This window comes from Chelonia mydas, chromosome 1 (assembly GCF_015237465.2).
Source record: "Chelonia mydas isolate rCheMyd1 chromosome 1, rCheMyd1.pri.v2, whole genome shotgun sequence".
Classification (NCBI taxonomy): Eukaryota; Metazoa; Chordata; order Testudines; family Cheloniidae; genus Chelonia; species Chelonia mydas.
The window spans coordinates 60,386,793-60,398,927 of record NC_057849.1 but is presented as its reverse complement, the minus strand read 5'-3'; the positions used below and the strand labels follow the sequence as shown (position 1 = coordinate 60,398,927).

Sequence of the window (12,135 nt, the reverse complement as noted above, 5' to 3'; positions counted from 1 at the left end):
CCTTAGTGGTTGTACCCCAAAATACTCAGATCACCTCTCACTATGCCAATTAAGCTTCAAGGACACTGGAGGTGATTGTGTTTAGGCCGAAATTTGCAAGTGCAGGGGATCTGAATCTCTTGGCTGATTATTTTTTTCCGGGGGTAGTTAAAAATCTCTTCAAATTAGGTTTTCCTACAATAACCCACCTCAAGATGGCAAGTTATAAAAACAAAACACACACTTGTCATGCTCTCTCTTGGCTGGACAAGACAAGAGGCAGACTGCAGTCTTTCAGATGGATTGTGCTATTTGTAATTTTGGTTGTGCTCTGATTCAAGGATCATAGGCACATTCTAGTTAAATCAATGTTTCTGTGGAATGATCAGTAATGATTCCCTAAAATTGTTTTTAGAGGTCTACAAGTCTAATTGAGTCAGTGCATAGTTAGCTGCATCTAGGTTCCAACATTTTGTCAGTAGTGTGGATGGGATAACACAAACATAAGCATGCTGTCCTGTCCACTTTACAGAAAAAAGCAAGTGTTAGAACACAGATACGCCTACCTGTCAGACAACTGTGCTCTGACATGATCAGACTTACAACATCTGCTCCACAGATTATGTAGAAAAATACCAAAATGTCAGGAAAGACCTCAATCCTTAGAATTTGTGGATTTTCCATCTTTGTCAATTTCTATGGTCCCTGTTTATCAGGGACTTTCAGGAGAGAGTTATAATTCTCTTCACAGTCAGAAGACAAGAATAGCCATACTGTATCAGATCAAAGGTCCGCATATCCCAGTATCCTGTCTTCTGCACTGGCCAGTGCCAGATGCTTCAGAGGGAATGAACAGAAGAGGACAACTATCAAGTGATCCTTTCCAAATTGTCCAGTCCCAGCTTTGGCAGTTGAAGGTTTAGGGACACTCAGAGCATGGGGTTGCATCCCTGACCATCTCGGCTAATAGCTATTGATGGCCCTATTCTTCACAAACGTATTCAATTCTTTTCTGAACCCAGTTATATTTTTGGCCTTCACAACATCCCCTGGAAATGAGTTGACTGTGCACTGCTTTAAGTTTGTTTTAAATCTGCTGCCGATTAATTTCATGAGGTGGCCCCTTGTTCTTGTGTGATGTGAAGGGGTAAATAACACTTCCCCATTTACGATTTTACAGAACTTTATCATATCCCCCTCAGTCTTCTGTTCCAGGTTTAGTGTCCCAGTCTTTTTCATCTCTCCTTGGGTGGAAGCTGTTCCATACCACTAATCATTTTTGTTGCTCGTCTCTGTATTTCTTCCAATTCTAACGTATCTTTTTTGTGATGGGGTGACCAGAACTGTACGCAGTATTCAATTGTGGGTGCACCATGAATTTATATAGTGGCATTATGATATTTTCTGTCTTATCTATCCCTTTCCTAATGGTTCCTAACATACGGTTAGCTTTTTTGACTGCTGCTACACACTGAGCAGATGTTTTTAGAGAACTATCCATGATGACTCCAAGATCTTTCTTGTGCAATGACAGCTCATTTAGACCCCATCATTTTGTATGCACAGTTGGGATTATGTTTTCCAATAATCATTACTTTGCATCTGTCAACAGTGAATTTCACCTGCTATTTTGTTGCCTAATCACTTAGTTCTGTGAGATCCCTTCGTAACTCTTCAGTCAGATTTTGACTCAACTATCTTAAGTAATTTTGTTTCAGCTGCAAACTTTGCCACCACGTTTACACTTCTTTTTCCAGGTCATTTATGAATATGTTGAACAGTATTGGTTCCATACAGATCCTCGAGAGATCCTGCTACTTACCTCTCTCCATTGTGAAAACTATTTGCACCTAACCTTTGTTTCCTATCTTTTAACCAGTTATTGATCCATGAGAGGACTTTCCCTCTTATCCCATGACTGTGTACACTGATTAACAGCGTATGATGAGGGACACAGTCAAAGGCTTTCTGGAAGTCCAATACACTGTATCTACTGCATCCCCCTTGTCCACATGCTTTCTGACACCATTAAAGAATTCTAATTGATTGATGAAGCATGATTTCTCTTTACATAAGCCATGTTGACTTTTCCCCAACATATTGTGTTCATCTGTGTCTGATGATTGTGTTTTTTTGTAGTGTTTCAACCAATTTGCCTGGTACTGATGTTAGGCTTACCAGCTTGTAGTTGTCAGGATTGTCTCTGGAGCCTTTTTTAAAAATCAGTGTTACATTAGATGGCCTCCAGCCATCTGGTACATCGGTTGATTTAAGCTATAGATACATATGGCAGTTAGCAGTTCTGCAATTTCGTATCTGAGTTCCTATAAAACTCTCGGGTGACTTATTACTGTATAGTTTATCAATTTGTTCCAAAACCTCTTCGGTTGACACCTTAATCTGGGACAGTTCCTCAGATTGGTCAAGCTAAAAAGAATGGTTCAGTAGATGCTCATGCTGAAACAATTTGTATAGTGGGGGTGCTGAGAGCCATTGAACCAAATTGTAAACCCGGCATACAATGGAAACCACATCAAGTATGGGGATGCAGCAGCACCCCCAGCACCTATGAATGCTCAGCACCCCACATAAATGGGTTACTTGAGATGAGCAATCCAGAAACACTTAAAAGTTTTGCTTGGTTTTTGTTTTGTAACTTTCATTCTCTTTTCCTCCTCAGAAAAGACTTATTTTGGTTAGTTTTCCACCACTGATCTTGATATGGGTTCTCCCCTCACCACTCCTGTGTCTGACTGAGATTGAATGAGAGAACACAGCATTTTATATTTTATTAAATGTCTACACTAAAATTTATGAAACAAGACAAGTCAAAGGAGAGCAACAAAAATCCTCTCCCAAACTCATTTCTTCCTTTCCCTTTGATTGGTGATCCCACTTCACTAGCGCTTTCTCTTCTCTCCCCTAACCATGTATTTTTACTATTTATAGTTTGCATTATGGTAGTACATAGAGAGTCCTCAGACATGTGGTCTACTCCCATTGCACTAGGCATTGTACATTGATAGGCAATGTACATTAGACATGGCCCTTCCCACAAAAATTACGTCAGGCCCCCAATTCTGGAAATGCTTATATAACATTAAAAATTGTACACCCACAAGTTCAATGATATTACTCACACGTGTCATGTTATTCTTGTACATAAGAATCTGTAGCATCAAGGGCTAATTTCTGTCCTATTTAAACTCTGAACCTGCAAAAAGATTCACACATACAGAGTCCACCCACACAGAGCTCATTGCAAGAATGTATAACGCTTCGGAAGCTAACATTTGTAAAGCACCACAGACATGGTATAAATAAAGCACTGAATAAAGTAATACATAATGCTGAGATGGATGTATTCTTTACCCACCAAATATGAGTACAACGCTAATTCAAGCAGCTGATATGCATGCTCTGATCTTTTCATACAGAGATCAATTAACTACCTTAACAACTGCAAATTGTTCCACAGCTGAAAAGATTGTTTGGCAAACTACTTTTTGTAGGGATTTAATTTTTTTCTCTTATTAAAAATTACCTTGTCTTAATAATATTTAGCCCTTAAAGAATTTTTCATCGTCAGCACATAACTAGATAAATATTTGTACAGACTCATTTAGCCCCTGTAACCTGTTTGAGGTTCAGTTTGTTTCTATGTGCTTGTAAAAGACGCACCCCCGCCCCCCCCGCCAGTTTTTCTACTTCCCTTGGGGTTTGATTTAATCTTTCAAGTAGTTTGACAATGTGTCTCCTCTTTAGAAACAGACATTTTAAAAATACAGAACAAATATCTCCCAAAATTGAGATAAATCTTAGATCTTTTCTACACTATAAAACACCAGAAAAACTGATTATTTCAGGGCCTTTGTTACAACATGGTAGTCCCCTGCCATGGGTAACAATTTTAACTATATTTCTCAACTGTAAAATGCTGAAATACAATCAAAATGTGGTTCAGTCACAAAAACATTAAGAACCAACTGTGTTGTAACCACATTGGTGGCGCAATGGAAGAAAGACTGCAGTAATTGGGTCCTGCAAAACATTTACCTTTATTATTTCGAGGGGATTTTAATGTGGATTATACTGGATTAATGGCATACGTAGAGTTGCCTTAAATTCTTAAATTCAAACCCATATATACACACTGGGAAGAGAGGGGGAACTAGTGTAACGATTCTGACAGAAATCCACAAAACTCTAATTACCTAGGCTGAAATCTTGGCCACACTGAAGCCAATAGTAAAACTGCCATTGATTTAAATGAGGACAGGCTTTCCAGCCAGTTTTAACCAGGTTCAATTCGGACAGTTTAAAAGGGAATAGTTTCTCCTGACTGAACTGTGAATTTCATAGACTTTAAGGACAGAGGAGACCATTATGATCACCTAATCTGCCACAGGCCATAGACTTTCAGCCAGCAATTCCCATATCTAACTCAACAGCTTGTGGTTACACTAAAACATCTCTTTCAGAAAGCCATGCGATCTTGATTCAAAGACTCCAAGCCACTGAAAATTTACCACATCCCCTGGCAATCTGTTCCAAAAGGTTAAATTGCATCTTATTTTGAGTTTGAACTTTGCTGACTTCAACTTCCAGCCAATGGATCTTGTTATGTCTGTCAGTTAAATTAAAGAGCCAATGAGTACCAGATATTTCTATAGTATTAGCTTTCTCAGATTTTTTTTTTTGCTCGAACCTTAAAGCTATTTAAACCTATGGTTTGATTGCATGTGAATTTCCTTTTTTGTTTTTTTCATTATTTTTAAAAGAAGTATTAAAGATTAGAATCTAAAACCTCAAATGAAATTAAAAAGAACCAATGTGTCACTTACCATGTTTGTAATTTTGTTTTTTTACCATCAGCAAGGTGTAGAAAAAATTAATGAACTATAAAGTGGAAAGAACATTCATTCCACCCTACATAGAACCTACTTGGCCGGCAGTAGTATAACACCAGTGTCTGTAATTATAGTACATATATGATGATATGCTCCGCACTCTGCCTAGAAGACAGAAGGATGCATTTAAAAGCAAGTTGACAAAATCGAAGGACAAAAAAAGTCAAACTGACTTCTCTGGGGATAGGATACTGGTCACAGCTCTTTTGTTTCTATAGGAAAACAGATAGTTAACTAAACCTCATTTGTTTTAATGAGGATGTCATCATATCACATCACTGATTTTAATGGTGATGCAATAAATCTTGATTTAAAAAAAGAAAAGTCTGCATCTCTCCAGTTCAGGAGTCTCAGCAAGGAGAGAGAGACAGACAGATTACAACCTTCAAGGAACATCTAGACATCTTCAGACGACCTCATGGGTGGGAAGAACTAAAACATTCTGAGATTACCAAAGAATCCTTCCAGAGATAAATTTAAATAAATTCAAATACATTTGTTAGTGTCTAAGGTGCCACAAGTACTCCTTGTTCTTCCAGAGACAAGCAACTATGTCTAGCAACACAATTTGAATTCTAGGAATAGAATCTGTTGTGTGTATGACCCCACTGGACTAAATCTCTTTTATTAAGAGATTAACTTCCATGGTTACTCTCTACCTTGCAATTAGCAACCAGGACACTACCTACCTGAATCTAGGGTTGAGTAGATATGAAGTACCACCTAGTTTGGGAACCAAACATGTCTTTGTCTGTAAATTCAACCCTAGATTAGAAATCTGAAATACCTAAACCTAATACAACTGAAAAGCTCTCCTTGGAGCGCTATAATTGCTTCTGTTCAACAATCATGGAGAGGAAAGGATCCACCCACCAAGAGTTGTGCTTTTAAAATTTTAAATGAGACACTCCTTGGTCAGGGACCCAATCTGTCCCTCTGCTCTTCACAGGCCACAGTCAGGTTTATTCCTGCCCTAACCCTATAGTAACTCTGGCACAACTGGCCCAAAAGGGAGGGGGGTATTAAAAGGTCTGATATCAAGAGAGGGCATTTTGGTGTATGAAAGGTTGGAAGAACATTACAAGAGCTCCTCTTCCTCTGACACTGGCCAGCTCTCTGGCAAGGACCTTCCTTTTTGACCTCATACAAGAGATCATCCTTACCTTTGAATATGCTTGGCCACTCTGCAGTCAGTACACAGCCTTTCAGAGCTTCCAGGCTTTAGAAGATTGCATATATAATTTCATCTGATACATCCCTATGTGAATTTATTTACCAGAAAACTAAAGTTACTCGAAGTTTACATTTGATTTCATGCTTTCATCTGTAGTTCTAACGTGTACTAGTTTCCTTAAAGCCAAAGGAAACACCTTTGAATCCTGCTGTTCTCTGAAACGTACATTACATATTTTCTGAACTGCACTCCAACGTTAAAGGAAATGACTGGAGTATTTCTAGTTACACCTGCCATGACAAAAGAAACAAAAACAATGATCAGGTAGTCACTTGGCAGCAGTGAGATCACATGCATTTGAAAAGCACAAATTATCTTATATCAGAATGTAGCTCTCAACACTGGTCCGTTCTGATAGGCCAGCTGGACCTTGTTGGTGATGTCACAGCCACACTAGCACCCAGCAGTGCATGGCTGGGACTTCAGTCCACAAATAAAAACAAGAAATCCTTATGTATTTGGGCAAGAGAGGACAAGTTATCTGCTCCTCTCTCTTTCACTCCCTTTTCCATCTATCCACTTTCTACTGCTCACCCCTTTCTTCTCTCCCTTTTCTTCTTGACTGGTTTTTCTTTTTACTGTTCCCAATGAAGTTACATTGGGAGTCTTGAATTGGCTCCTAACCTATTTTAAATTCATTTCAAAGCAGCCCTGCCTTTTGTCTAGCAGAGCCCCTGGACCAGGTTTCTAGCTGGACAGCAGTTTTCCTTTGATGGTCATGTCCCTCTTCAGCTTCACACTTTTAAAATTAAGCCTATACTTAAAAAATTACATTAGAAGCCAAGTCAAGACTCCTAGGCATTGATTCAAAGCCCATTAAAGTCAATGGGAATCCTTCCACTGACTTAAACTTTGGGGATCAGGCCACTATTATGTTTTAGGGAACAGTAAAAATCTATGGGGATCCCGAGAAAGGGGAGGCAAAAATACAGGGGAACAAAGTAGGGTAAAGGGAAATTGCTATGACCCCTTGTCCTAATTAAGCCAACTGCCTGCACACTAACATTTTGTTTTAAAATCATGTTCAGCTTGGAAAAAACCATGGCTGTTCAGCATCACCCCATTTTGTCAGAAATTAATGCTAAATATAGTAAATAGGTATTACTAGATAGAAATGGTAGAATTATCAATAATTATACTTGGCAGAATTAGATTTTATTATTTTGATAGATATTGATGTTTATTTTAAGAGATTTTCAATTTTTATCTATTTAAATTTTCACAAATTGCACAAAATTATGGCTTTAAAGCTTATTTTCACTGATTTAAATTTTCAGTTGCAGGAAATTATGGCGAGAGTCAGACAATTTAATGACAGTGGATCTGAGATTCAAAAACTTAAAGCTTTATAACTGTTTAAACACCACTTGTCAACTTCACATATCAAAATTTACAAAGTAAACATCCTTAAATCAAAATTCCCAAACAGCATTTTGTTTACTTTGCCTATCTGTAAAGTTCTATCAACAGTTTTTAAAATTTTTTGTGCGTGGTGAAATCTAAGTTTACGCACATTTACTGATTAAAATCTATTCCTTCCAAGCCTAATAACAATAATGTAGAAAGAAATATTTATTGAACACTTCTGTCCTGTTCTGTATTTGGGGAAAAAGCAGATATGTAGTCTCATCATATGGTAACACTTTCTCCACCAGTATCTCAAGAGAATGTTAAACAGCAGAGTCTAATGTTAAGATATTTTCAAATCAATAGATCCAGATAATTTACGTCCATGAGTTTTAAAAGAGCTGACTCAGGAATTGCTGCACCACTGAAGTTATTTTCAAAAGTCTTGGAACATAGTTCCAGAAGACTGGAAGAAAGCTAATGTGCCAGTATTTAAGATGGGTAAACGGGTTGACCTGTGTAATTACAGGCCTGGCAGTCTGAAACCATCCCCAGGCAAGATAATGGAACATCTTACATGGGACTCACAGGATTAAAAGAGGGAATATAACTAATGCAAATCAACATGGGTTTATTTTTGTGATGAGATTATAAATTTGGTTGAGCAAAGTAATACCATCGATGTAATACACTTAAAGTGCTGCAAAGTGTGACTTGGTGCCACACAACATTTTGATTAAAAATCTAGACTATAAAATTAACGTGGCACACATTAAATAGATTAAAAGCTGGCTAACTGATAGGTGTCAAAATATAATTATAAACAGTGAATAGTCATTGAGCGGGTGTGTTTCTAGAGGGATCCTCCAGTAATCGTTCTTGCCCTATGCTATTTAACATTTTTAATCAATAACCTGGAAGAACACATAAAATCACGAATGAAAGATTGCATATCACACGAAAATAGGGGGGGTAAATAATGGAGGATGGGTCACTGATTCATAGTGATCTGGATTGCATGGTAACCTAAGCATAAGCAAAAAGTGTGTGTTTTAATACAGCTAAATGTAAACGTACACATCGAGGAACAAAGAATGTCAGCCATACTTGGGAGGATGGGGGAATCTATGCTGGAAAGCAGTGACTGAAAAAGATATGGGGGTTGTGGTGGATAATCAGCGGAACATGAGCTCCCACTGTGGCCAAAAGGGCTAATGCGATCCTTGGATGCACATATAGGGGAATCTTGCCTACACGGGGCATAAATATTTAATAATTGGCTCTTCAATCTAGGAGAGAAAGCTATAACATGCTCTAATGACTGGAAGTTGAAGCTAGACAAATTCAGACTGGAAATAAGGCGTACATTTTTAATGGTGAGAATAATTAACCACTGGAAAAATTTACCAAGGGTCATGGCAGATTCTCAGTCACTCCATTTTTTAAATCAAAACTGGGTGTTTTTCTAGAAGATGTGTTCTAGAAATTATTTTGGGGAAGTTCTATGGCATGTGTTACACACGAGGTCAGATCAGATAACAATGGTCCCTTCTGCCCTCAGAATCCATAAGTATATGGATGCTCTTCAGCAATTTCAAACTATAAAATAGGAAGAAATAAAGAACAAACATGTATTACAAAATAAGAAATCAGATATTTATAAGTCATTAAGAAAAAATCATGATTATCTATGTTTAATTCAGCACAAGACTGAAGGGGTGGGGACAACGTTGCATTTAAGATTTCTAATACTCTGGGGGCGGGAGGGTGTCTGCCTACCTTCAGTGTAAACTGTAAAAGCCTCAGGGTACTCTAATTTACTTTTAGAGTCCCCATGCCTCTCTCTAGCCACAGCACACTGGAGCTCCAGTTCAGCGTCCTCCTTTGCATGTACTCCGGACACGCCCCCTACATGAAAATTGTAAGGGACTGGTGTAGTCATTTCACTAGCAGGGGAACACTGTTGCCTTTAGGATCCTCCTTCACACCATCCAGTGGCATAAAGAAGCCTCAGGGCAAGACAGGTTTGGGCTCTTACACTCTAAGACTTTGAAACTCTGCTGGTTTGCAAACAGAACACAAATTCCATAATCTGGAACCATCTGAACACTGCTGTCCTGGACAGAAGCCACTGACACCTAGCCACTCTTGATGTTCCGAGAACTACAGAAGATCTACCTCTTAATCTTTACTTGGCGAATCATGTATTAAAAGATTAGAGCTTAGAATTTCATACCTATGCAACACCTGATTAATCTCTTTACAGTACTTGGCGCTGGCTAAATTTGTGTTAACATTGTCCCTGTTAATTACGGAACAGTCCTCACCATTCCCTGAAGGTTTTGTATACCCTTACAAAAATCCTTCATTCAAAACAGGGCTTAAGTTGGGCTAGGTCAAGCTGGGTTATTGACCCAGCACTTTTGGGGGATTGTCATCTTATTCTCCAAAACCAATTGTGTTAAAAAAAAAAAAGCCTCCAGCCTTCCTAGTTACCAAACCCTCTTTCCCTTCCACTCCCCAGAAGAGTCTACACTAGCTAGCTTACCATGGCAGATCTGTATGGATGCAGTAGCCACTGTATGTTGACAGGAGAGAGCTCTCCCATCGACCTAATTAAGCTTCTCCCAATGAGCAGGGGTAGCTGTATCAGTATCACAGTCCACAATGGCGCTTCTGTTGGTGTAACTTATGTCGCTCAGTGGGGCATTTTTTCACACCCGAGTGACACATGTTTACTTACAAAAGTGCTAGTGTAGCCATAACCTTAGCGATGCCTAAAAGAGCTCAAAGATGTGAGCTTCCTCATTCATCTTAAACGGGGAGTTAACTCAGTAACAATTTTAAAATGCCAACACCATTAATCATTACAATGCTCTGAAAGCATGGAGGAGAGTGTGAACCACACGAGAAAGGTCTGTACACATCTACTCTCAATGGCACCTCACTGGCAGGTGGCATAAGGGCATGTCTCCATGAACATTTAGCTTGCAGCAAGCTGGGATGTAAATCTACTCCCCACCAGCATGCCGCGCACTGTATGGGGACCCTGCTGACACACAATAACCATTCAATAGATTGCTCTGATCTAGTCCTCGTTGAAACAGGCTACAGTACCATCCCCTCCCCACTGATCTGACCAGCGGAGACAAATGGTCAAAGAAACAAAGCCCAGAGGACATCTGAGCCCCACCCATGCGGAACTAATGTCACAGAGCCCATAGAGGCATCCAAGCCTACCCCCAAAACCACTCAAGGCAACCTCCAGAGCTGGGAAGGCCTGCGTGGTCTGCTCTGGTGCTAGGTATAGGACATGTTAATTCTTCCTTGGCTCTACTGGCTACTGCTACTCCCTCTATTAGAGGCTCTCTGCAAATTAGGGACACACTACTGCATCAGTCACACCGTTCAAGTTTCCTGAGTAACCACGATGGCTAGAAGCAAGCCAGTTTTTAAATGAAAGCTGAACTTTTGATTTCATCACATGACTCTGGGAGCTGAGGTACAAGTCTATGCCTGAATCTGGCCTGTCCAAGGGTGTATCTGAATCTCAGTGGAGGGAAGCCTGGCAGATTCCATATGATCATATTCTGAACACCTGCATGATCTGAGGAAAGAAGATAGAGCCTGGAAGTGTACCACCACTTCCCCCATCTCCGACAATTTGAAACTTGTCCAAATATAACAGACCTTATTGGGGATCCCTCTTGCAAAGCTTTAATATTAATAAAGGTTTCCAGGATCATGTCCTAGTATGACATGTCAATATATGCTGGAATGCTATTTACAATTCTGATGTCCACATTTTAAAAAAGATGTTGAAAAAAACAGGAGACGGTGCAGAAGAGCCACAAAGATTATTTGAAGGCTGGAAAAAAACCTCATTCTCTTTATTTGTATCAAAAAGACTGAGAAATGACTTGATTACAGTGTATAAGTACCTCCACAGGGAGAAAATACTTGATACTAAAGGGTTCTTTAACCTAGCAGAGAAAGGCATAATATGAACCAGTGGCTGGAAACTGAAGCCAGACAGATAAAAAGAAATAGGGTACTATAAAAAAAAGAAAGAAAAAGAAAAGAAAAATGAAACTGATTAACCATTGGAATCAACTACCAAAGGAAGTGGTGAATTCTCCATCTCTTGAGGCCTTCAAATCAAGACTGGATGCTTTTCTGGAAGATATGCTTTAACCAAACACTAAATTATTGGGCTCAATAATATAGGAGAAAGAGGGAAATTTAATGGTCTGTGATATACAGGAGATCATCTTAGATTATCCAATGGTCCCTTCTGGACTTAAACTATGAATGGAACAAAGGAGGAAGACTGGAGGGAGGCTATCACTACAAGCAGGATTAAGTTTAATTTATTGTTGCAGACAGAAGTCTATAGATATTTATTATTGAATAGTGTTAGAATTGTTCACCTAACCTTAACTTGTGATTTCCACTGTTAATTTATTTCCCCCTTTTCTGAAATCAACATGTTGAATTCAACTGTTTGGAGCAGCACTTCTCAACCTCAGCAGTTTGCTAACAAAGGCTTTTGTCTGAGATTATATCGTGCATTTATACAACTCCTTTTGTCAGCCCAAAGCATGTCCACCCTGGAACTGCAGCCGCCTCTGGGATAGAGGGCAGCAGCCAAACGATGCACACCAG

The 12,135-nt window shown here is 39.1% G+C and overlaps 1 protein-coding gene across 15 annotated transcripts in view; it reads right to left on the bottom strand.

Annotated features, from left to right (window-relative positions):
* The window catches only part of TSC22D1 (TSC22 domain family member 1), a 135,830-nt gene that overhangs the window by 6,177 nt on the left and 117,518 nt on the right, over positions 1 to 12,135 (bottom strand). The window lies entirely within an intron of this gene.